Genomic DNA, 9,005 nt, shown 5'->3' with positions numbered 1-9,005 from the left:
TTGGGATCGTTGGAGAGAGTGGAGGGAAGGGGGGAGTGCGCAGAGATGAGCAGGAGCTCGGTCTTGTTGGCATTGAGTGCTAGGTGAAGGTTGGTAAGGAGGCCGTTGATGGCAATTAGGCAATTTTCCCAATGCTTTAAGGCATCTGTGATGGTTGATTGGATAGGGATGACGATCTGGACATTGTCAGCATATAGATAGAATTTAAGTTTAAGGTCGGAGAGGAGATGGCATAGCGGGATGAGATAGATGTTAAAGAGGGTGGAGGAGAGGGATGAACCTTGAGGGACTCCTTGTTTTAGGGGGTGGGGGGAGGATACTGCTTCGCTGATTTTGACAGAAAAGTTCCTGTTCAATAGGTAGGATCTAAACCAGGCAAGGGCTAGGCCTGTGATGCCGATGCTTTCCAGGCGTGTGAGGAGGTGGATGTGGCTGATAGTGTCGAAAGCCGCGGAGATGTCAAGTAGGGCAAGGAGGTAACTGTGGCCTTGGCCCATGCCCCTGAGGAGGTGATCAGATAGGGTGAGGAGTAGCGTTTCTGTATTGAAGTGTTTCCGGAAGCCAAACTGGGAGACATGGAGGATTGCATGGTTTTCAATGTACTCTATGACTTGTGAGTTAAGAATTCTTTCCATTATTTTGGCGATAAATGGGAGGTTGGAGATCGGGCAGAAGTTAGCGGGGTCTTTCAGGTCTAGGGAGGGCTTCTTTAGAAGGGGTTTGACCACGGCATGTTTGAGAGAGTCTGGGACAATGCCGTGTGCAAGTGAGCAGTTGATGATGTCCGCTAATGCTCGGGCTATGGCAGTAGGAACAGCCAAGAGAGCTTTAGGGGGGATGGTGTCGCTGGGGTGGGAGGTGGGTTTGAGTTTTTTCAGGACGTTTTTGACTTCTTTGGATGAGGTGAGGTCGAGGGCGGCCATGGTGGGAAGAGATGGTGTGAGGAGTGTAGGGGGGGAAGGAAGGGGAGGGGCGGGGGAGGAAGGGAATCTCGACAGAAGGTTAGTAATTTTACTCTGGAAGTAGGTTGTGAGTTCTTCGCATCTGGCGGTTGCATCAGAATCAGGTATAGAGGGGGTGATGGATTTGGTGAGGCTTGTGACGTAGGAGAAGAGGGCTTTGGGGTTGAATCTGTAATCATGGATTTTCTTGGCATAGAAGTCTCTCTTAAGTTTTAGTGCTGTGATTCTGTAGCTGTGTAGCACTGATTTGAAAATGGAGGAGTGTTGGGTGGTCGAGTCCTTTCGCCATTTTCTCTCTTTTTGTCTGAGATTGGTTTTTAGAGTTTTGAGCTCAGGTGTGTACCATGGGTTTGCAGATTTGGCAGTGGAGCTTAAAACTTGTTTGATGGGAGGGCATAGTTTGTTTGCTATGTCTCCTGTGAGATTATACCAGGAGGCTAGGGCTGAGTCAGGGTCCGGGCAGACGAGGTTGGGTAGTGAGGAGGTTAGAGCAGCAGCTAATTCATCATTGGGGCATGATTTCCTGGATATAATAGTGGTGTTGTGGACTTTGTTTGTGGGGGGGGTGGGGTGTTAGTAGAGAGGAGGCATTTTATTAGGTAATGGTCGGACCAGGAAACAGGGGTACAGGATGGAGTGGAGTTGGACTGGACATCAGAGTTGATGAACATCAGGTCCAGTGTGTGGCCAGCATTGTGTGTGGGTAATGTTATAATTTGCTGGAATCCAAGTGCGCGTAGGGATTTGATAAAGGTTTGGCATGATGAGGAGGGGGGTGAGGAGTCTACGTGGAGACTGAAGTCTCCAAGTATGATGGTGGGAGTATTGGTGCTAAGCCAGTCAATGAAGTATTCTAAGAGGGGTGAGGGGTTGGACTCTAGAAGGGTGGGAGGGGAGTAAACTAGACAGATTTGGAGGTGGGGGGATTTGAAAAGCCCTATTTCCAGCTTGGGGGGGGGGGTAGTGTGGATCTGTTTGAGTTTTAGATATTTCTTCACTGCTAGGAGGAGACCTCCTCCTCTTTTTTTCGGTCTGGAGATGAAGAAAATTTTGTAGGATGAGGTGGGGAGTTGGTTGATGAGGACGGTGTTGGTGTCTTTGAGCCACGTCTCAGTAACCGCACAGAGGTCTGGTTTGCAGTTGATTAGAAGATCACTGAGGATGGGTGTCTTTTTGGTGAGGGATTGTGTGTTAAAGAGAATTGTGGAGAGTGTGGTGAGGCCTAGGAGTTGTGTAAGGGGGGAGATGAGGATGGGGATTAGGAATTTGCGAGAGGGGGTGGAAGGTGGAAACAGGAAGGGGTAGTCAGGAGAAGGGGCGGTGAATGCGAGGGATGGGGTACATTGTCAATTGGGTAAGGGGGGTGGCGGGGGGGGGGGGAAGAAGAGTATGTCCTTGCGTGTGGGGGGGGGGGGGTGGGGACGAGGGAGCTGTGTGTAGGTTGCAGAGTGGTACAGTAAGAGATTGGAATGGTGAGGCAAATACCACTGTGGAGTGAATGCAACGATACAGATACACGACGCTAAGAGGATGATGCTACCTGGAGCTAAATGCGATAGCAAGTGAACAGAGTGGAGTAGCAAAAGGCAAAAGCACAGTTAAGAGAATACAAGGATACAGTTTTTATTGTGCCGGATCACGAGTTGCTGGAGAAGAAAGTGTCATGGTGTGTTGGTAGATTTAGGTCCAGTGTGCAAGAGGATCAATGTGAGGGCAATTGCAGTGCTCACGATCTAAACATGCAAGGCTGGAGGCCTATTGGAGCACAAAGGGGACGCACGAAGGGGCAGGCCCCTTAGTCGCGCGCGGCACCTGGAGGTAGGGCGCCTGAATTTAAACTCCCTTACCATGCTGGGAGTGATGACCTCGCCGAGGGTGGGCCTTGGGGGCCTCGAAGTAGTGCCGATAGCGTTCCGGGCAGGCAGGACGGGGCGGCGGGCCTCACCTCCATGGACCCCGATGGGTCTTCGCCGATCACGGTGGAGGGAGGGGGCAGAGTCGGAGCCGTGCCCATGCCACCAGACACCCTGGTAGTTTTCTCAAAACTACCTGGCTAATAGTTTATGGCAATAGTCTTCACTTCCAGTCTTTGGGGGCTAAAATGAGTTGGGTTTTCAGGATATCACTAATGAAAATATGCATCAGGCAGATCTGCATTAAATTCAATTGTGGCAGTATGCATGCATGCAAATCTATTTTATATATATTCTGTAAACCTGACCCATTTGTAACCCTCAAGAAAGTTGCCCTGTTTTTATTTTCACTTTTAATTGCTGCTGTTTATAGCTTGGTTGTTGAATCTGATTTTATTTAAATTTCTTTACCTATTGGCTATTTTCTTTTCCTTTTAAATAGCTGCTGTTTATAGTTAGGCTGTTGAATCTTTATTTAATAAAAAATTATAGGAGCTGCTCTAGCCTTTTAGAGGACTTTGCTTGTTACATCAGTTCTTTGGAAACAAAGATTAGATTTACTTTACAATCTGGCCCTATTGTGCAAACCTCCCTCTAGATGGAGAAACCATTGAACCAAATATACTAGAAAATAAATTCAGTTAAAACCAGATCTGGGAGCACATTTTGGTGTGCAGCTTGATACATGACATGCCAGCACTCCAATTGCCAAGTGCTTTTTCTAAATGTATTTATTTATATATGTTTTTTTCTGCCTTTGTTTATTCTCTGTAACAATGTTTTCTGCTGTTAATTTCACCTATTGCTAAGCACTCCACCCACCCCAAAGGTGGTTGTTCTTATATAGCTTTCCTGAGGTGGCTAGCCAAAGATCTTCAGTCATATTAAATGGGCACAAGGTGTTTGTCAATTATCAAAATAAGCATTCTATAATCAAAGAAATGAACATAATCAAATGACTGTCATACAATGATGGAATACTTTTACCATCCAGGGAACTGAGAGGTTCATGAGTTCTAGAGGGGATCCTGGAAATTCTTTGGTTTTGGAGAAAAGAGTATCAGTCCATTGACACTTTTCTGCAAGAAAGAATCCTTTGGAAAAAGGAAATCATATCTCATGGGTCCTGGTTCATCAAGTTGAGTGAGAATAGCCCCTTCTTCAAAGGCAGTAGCTTCTACCTCCTGGATGATGGGCTTGGAGGAATCCAGGAGGTCAGCAGAGCTGTTAGGCGATGGAGTGGACTGTTGATTATAACATAGATCACTCAGAAATGATGTGTGCTGGAGTGGCAGGTCAACAAGATGGTCCAGGCCACCATACCTGGAGACAAGATCTAAGTGTCACAATGCTCTTGACAGGAGGGACACCAATGGGTAATCTGCAATGTAGACCAGTCAATAGAAGGTAGGTTGTGTCTGAGCCAAGGTACCCAGAGAATTAAAGGGTTAACTGCCTTGTGAAGAACATAGAACTTGAGACTTTCTTGATGTGAAGCAATCTGCATGGTTGATGTTAAAAACGTTTTGTTTAGTTCTAAAAAAGACTGCCTAGAATGCTTATTTAAGAAACCAGATTAACATTGACCAGCCCCATTCCCTGCATATTGAACCCTTGAGATCCAGGGCCAGCAGGATTTAGGTTAGTCCTGAAGGTGGTCGAAGAGAAATTCCAGAGATTGGCCAAGAATTAGGGTAGCAGCAGCAGGGCATAGTCATTCGAGGCAAGGTCATATCCAGGTGGCAAGAAAGGGAGTAGTTGAAGTCCATAGCTGAGGTCAGAACCAGAGAATCAGGCCAAGACAGAGATGATAGTGCGGAACAAGACAGGAAAAAACAGGGAAGATGGGACTCCAAGGATAAGGTGGGTAGACAGGATGAGTTAAAGAGACTAAGCAAGGGCAGGAGAGTACAAGGTTGGAAAAGGAAAGACTGGTTGAGGCTGGACAAGTCAACACTGGACAAGGCAAGGCTGAACAGGCTGGATGAGGCAAGAGAAACACATTCTGCAGGCTAAGCAGGGGATCCATTGCTAAGGCAGTGAAGTGAAGTCTGATGCATCCTAAAATAAGGCAGCTATGCCAATGTTACCCAAGGGTGTTGTGGACCTTTTAACAGACATCACATGCGCATGCTTAGGGAGATCTCCCACCTCCAAATTCAAACATCTGAAGAAAGCTTCCATTCAGTCTCCATTTGGCCTCTCTGTATTTATCTGCTACCTGCTCCAGCTCTTCCCTTCACAAGCAGCTTGCATGGAACAGGAGAGGATGGGATGAGACTGGAGTAGACAGAGCAGAGGAGAGAAGCAGCACTCTGCTTCAAATATGGTTGATTTTAAAAGCCCTACGCCCACCAAAGCTTAGAGATACATCGTGTCCCGGTCTGGCACGCGCCACACCGATTTTAAAACCTGCATAGGTATGTGCATATACCCAGTACATGCTTAAAATGTTTTCTCACCAAAAGGAGCATAGCCGTGGTCTGGTTAGGGCATGGGCAGGCTAGAATTGCACCATGAAGTCTGTGCATAAATGTTTATGCACACAAGCATACGCCGAGGTCCCCTACCACATGAGTTTACTTCTTGCTATGGACAGCGTGTAAGTCGTGTAACAGAAAAAACCAGGCTAGTCAGTGGGGTTTTAAGGCTCAGGGCTATTAGAGTAAAGAGGAGACAAGTTATCTAGGGGGTTTAGGAAGTCCTCTCCTGTACTAGGCTGAACTGGAAATAAACATGTCAGCATGATTAGCTACTGAAAGTCCCCCCACTTACGCACTCGAGTCACCATATGCGCGCAGGTGCACGTTAATATAAAATCCACCTACAAAAATGTATAAAAGCTGGCAAAGTCCTAAAGAAGACAGGCACGCTAGCTGTGCGCAAGTAACCTCTTAAAATTAGGAGCATACTTACGCGTGGTTGGTGTAATTTAAAACATATGCATGCAAGTGTGCGCACTATTTAAAGTTCTAGTGTTATCTTTGCTCACACGTCGATACGCACATGAAATGAACCTGTATGGATATACTGAAAATTAGACTTGTTTGCAGCATTCAAGAACTGAAGTTGCCTAGCCTTGCTCTAAATCTTCAATCACAAAACTTCATCGTCACATTTTATTTATGACACACTTTTCATCAAAAGAATTCAAAGCAAGGTACCCTTGTTAAATAATGATCTGATACAATATTAAAGAGCAGGGAGTAAGGAGAGACATCGTAGTTGATTACATTTACAATATCTGAAGAAACCTTAGAAAGGGGATACAATTTATCCCAGTGTTAGATAATGATCAGGTACAAGATGATAGAACAAAAGATAAGGAGAGTGACCATTAAATCGCAATCAACAGGTACATATCATAGGTACCATATTCAATTAGGATCTGAGCATGAGTTTAAGGGCCAGACAACAAAATTGCTAATGATTAATGGTTAGTACCAAATGATGCTTTGAAAAACTAGGTTTTTAATAGTTTTCTGAAAGCTAAGAGTTCAGGGGCAACCTGATGTAAGTGGGCAGGGAGTTCCAGAGGACTGGAGCAGAGCCTGTACAATTTTTGCTCCTAGTGCCAATTAATTCTATAGTTCTCTGGGGGAGGGATTCCTATTTCCCGCTCTGTTGACTGAAGTACAATTTAGATGCTATTTTAGGGACCCATAATGCTATCCAAAAGGGATTTTTTCTAATGACCTCTTCTTTACTAGGTCTACAAATAATTATGAAGCCCAGCTGGCTAAAGTCCTCCGAAGGTAGGAAGGAGGAACACCGTTTTAAATTTTAAGAAAAATACAATAGTTTTGATGATGTTCTGTATACAGTTTTTAATTTTGTTTAAATATATTTCTCTTTTTGAAAGTATTGCTGATTTAATAGTATTTTCTTTATTGTTGCCTATATATGGCTTATTGATGTTAAATGGTTTTTTACCTTTATTTTTTGTTGTTGGTTTTAATCAAATATTATTTTGTTGTATTGACAGGTATTATATTTTTTAGTAGGCAAAATGGTTATTGTTTACTGCTATCAGTCTGCTTCTTGATGCAGACTAAGAAGTTGAAACAGGGCCATATCATGTGAGTTTATAAGTAATATTTTTACATACTCATATTTTTACAATTTTAGCTTTTCTACATTTTGATTTATATTCTTCTTTTTGCACTTTTTTCAGCACTTCAAAGAGGATTACATTCAGGTATTGTAGGTATTTCCCTATCCCCAGAGGGCTTATAATCTAAGTTTGTATTTGAGGCAATGGAGGGTATAGTGACCTTTCCAAGGTCACAAGGAGCAACAGTGGGTCTCAAACGCTGGTCTCCTGGTTCATAGCCCACTGTTCTAACCACTAGGCTCCTCCTCTTTTATTTCAATTTATTTTTTAGCTATATTTTAACTTCTAATTTTCCTTTTCTTGTTTACCACTTTTTTCTATCCTATGAGTATGATAACCTTTATCTCTTGCTTTTTCTTTTAAAATGTAAGTACATTTATAATGTAACTAAAACAACTGTAAATACAAATGTAATCATTTTCTCCTCATCTTTTTTATCTTTTTTTCTCTTTATTATGGAATGAAAAAGGTTCAAATAATTTTTCCCCTCAGATAGCGAAACTTGGATACAAGTAAGTAATGTAACTGCTTTAATATTAAATCAAATTGATATTTTTATATCCTATTATATAACCATGCTTTTTCCTTTCTCTTTCCATAGGACAAACTATAAGAATTGGGACCAAACCAGGCTTAATATTGAATAAGTATATAGGGCACTAATGAAAATGTTATGACTTTTTTACATCCAGGTTCATGATCCTTTTCTCAAAATGTATTTTCCTTTTCTTAAATGTTTCAGATTTTCTCTGTTTTCAAGATCCTAGATCAGAAAATATACTTTAAATTATTCTCCTTTAAAAATGTGTGGGGGTTTTCCTCCCCCATTTACATATTAAACACTATATACCAGAACACATGCAAGAGAGAGTGAGAAAACTATACCACTGTAGAAGGGTTAACAATAAACTCAAGGTGAGGTTTTGGTGCCAGTCTAGGGTTTGGGGGGCAGTTTTACATATGAACCCCCTTACAAGAGATGGGAGGGTTTGAGCATGCTACTGTGTTTAAGTTAACTGCATCAGAGAGAAAAAGGAGAACAATGCAACTATGTAACTTGAGTCACCAGCCCAGGAAATTGAAAAGATTGCCAGACCCCTTACTCTGAAGGTGCTAAAATAACCTTTGAATAGATTAGTCAGAGATTCAGGTAGGGGATTTGCATGTCACAGCCCCCTGGACTACTTTTGGTAATTTTGCAGTGAAATATCACTAAAAATCAAAGGAGTCAAACTCCTAAATTACAGAACTGTGACTAGGAAAGTGATTTATGAAAGAAATATACTGGAAAACAGTTCTAGGAAGCAAACAGATTCTCACCCTGACTAACAAGGGTATTCAGACACTTGGGTATCTAGTTCACAGACAATAGAAAAGAAAGGCCAGGCAGGATGGAGGGTATGCAGATGGACTATTTCTGTGGGCCTGGGCCTTTGCTGTAGCCTTTTGGATGAGAGAAGATGACCCATACAGAATCAGACAGCAGAGAAAAAAAAGCTTGGCCATTTTGACTGAGAGAAGGTGATTCATCTAGGCTGGGTAACAGCAAATGACTGGCCATGAGTTTAGCAGAGCTAAAATCATTGAAAGCAGAGACTGTGGAATCACTGAATGCTAAACAGCCATGAGCCTAGTGGAGCTATAAAACTCAAGCCAGGGAAAACTCTCCTACCAAGGGAAGAGAACGGAAGGACAGCGGCAATCTAGAGATGGAGTGGTCCCCCTTAAGCAAAGGGACCCCAGTGTCACATCCAAAGGTGGAGTGGTCCATGGGAAAAGGGAAACCCTAGCAGAAGATCTGAAGGTGGAGCAATCTCCCCTTGAGCAAAGGAACCCCAATGGCAGATTATGAGGTGGAGCGGTCCCCCTTGTGCAAGGGGACACCAGCTGCAGATTGAGCAGTCCCCAGAAGGAAGGGGACCCCAGTGGCAGGCCCAGAGATGTGGTTGAATCCCCCAGGAAGGCATTCTCTCTCTCTCTCTACTCCAGTCCACTCCCTCTCCCCTCTCCCAATCG

This window comes from Rhinatrema bivittatum, chromosome 1, assembly GCF_901001135.1.
Source record: "Rhinatrema bivittatum chromosome 1, aRhiBiv1.1, whole genome shotgun sequence".
NCBI lineage: Eukaryota > Metazoa > Chordata > Amphibia > Gymnophiona > Rhinatrematidae > Rhinatrema > Rhinatrema bivittatum.
The sequence above is the reverse complement of the archived record's forward strand: the minus strand, read 5'-3'. Positions refer to the sequence as shown.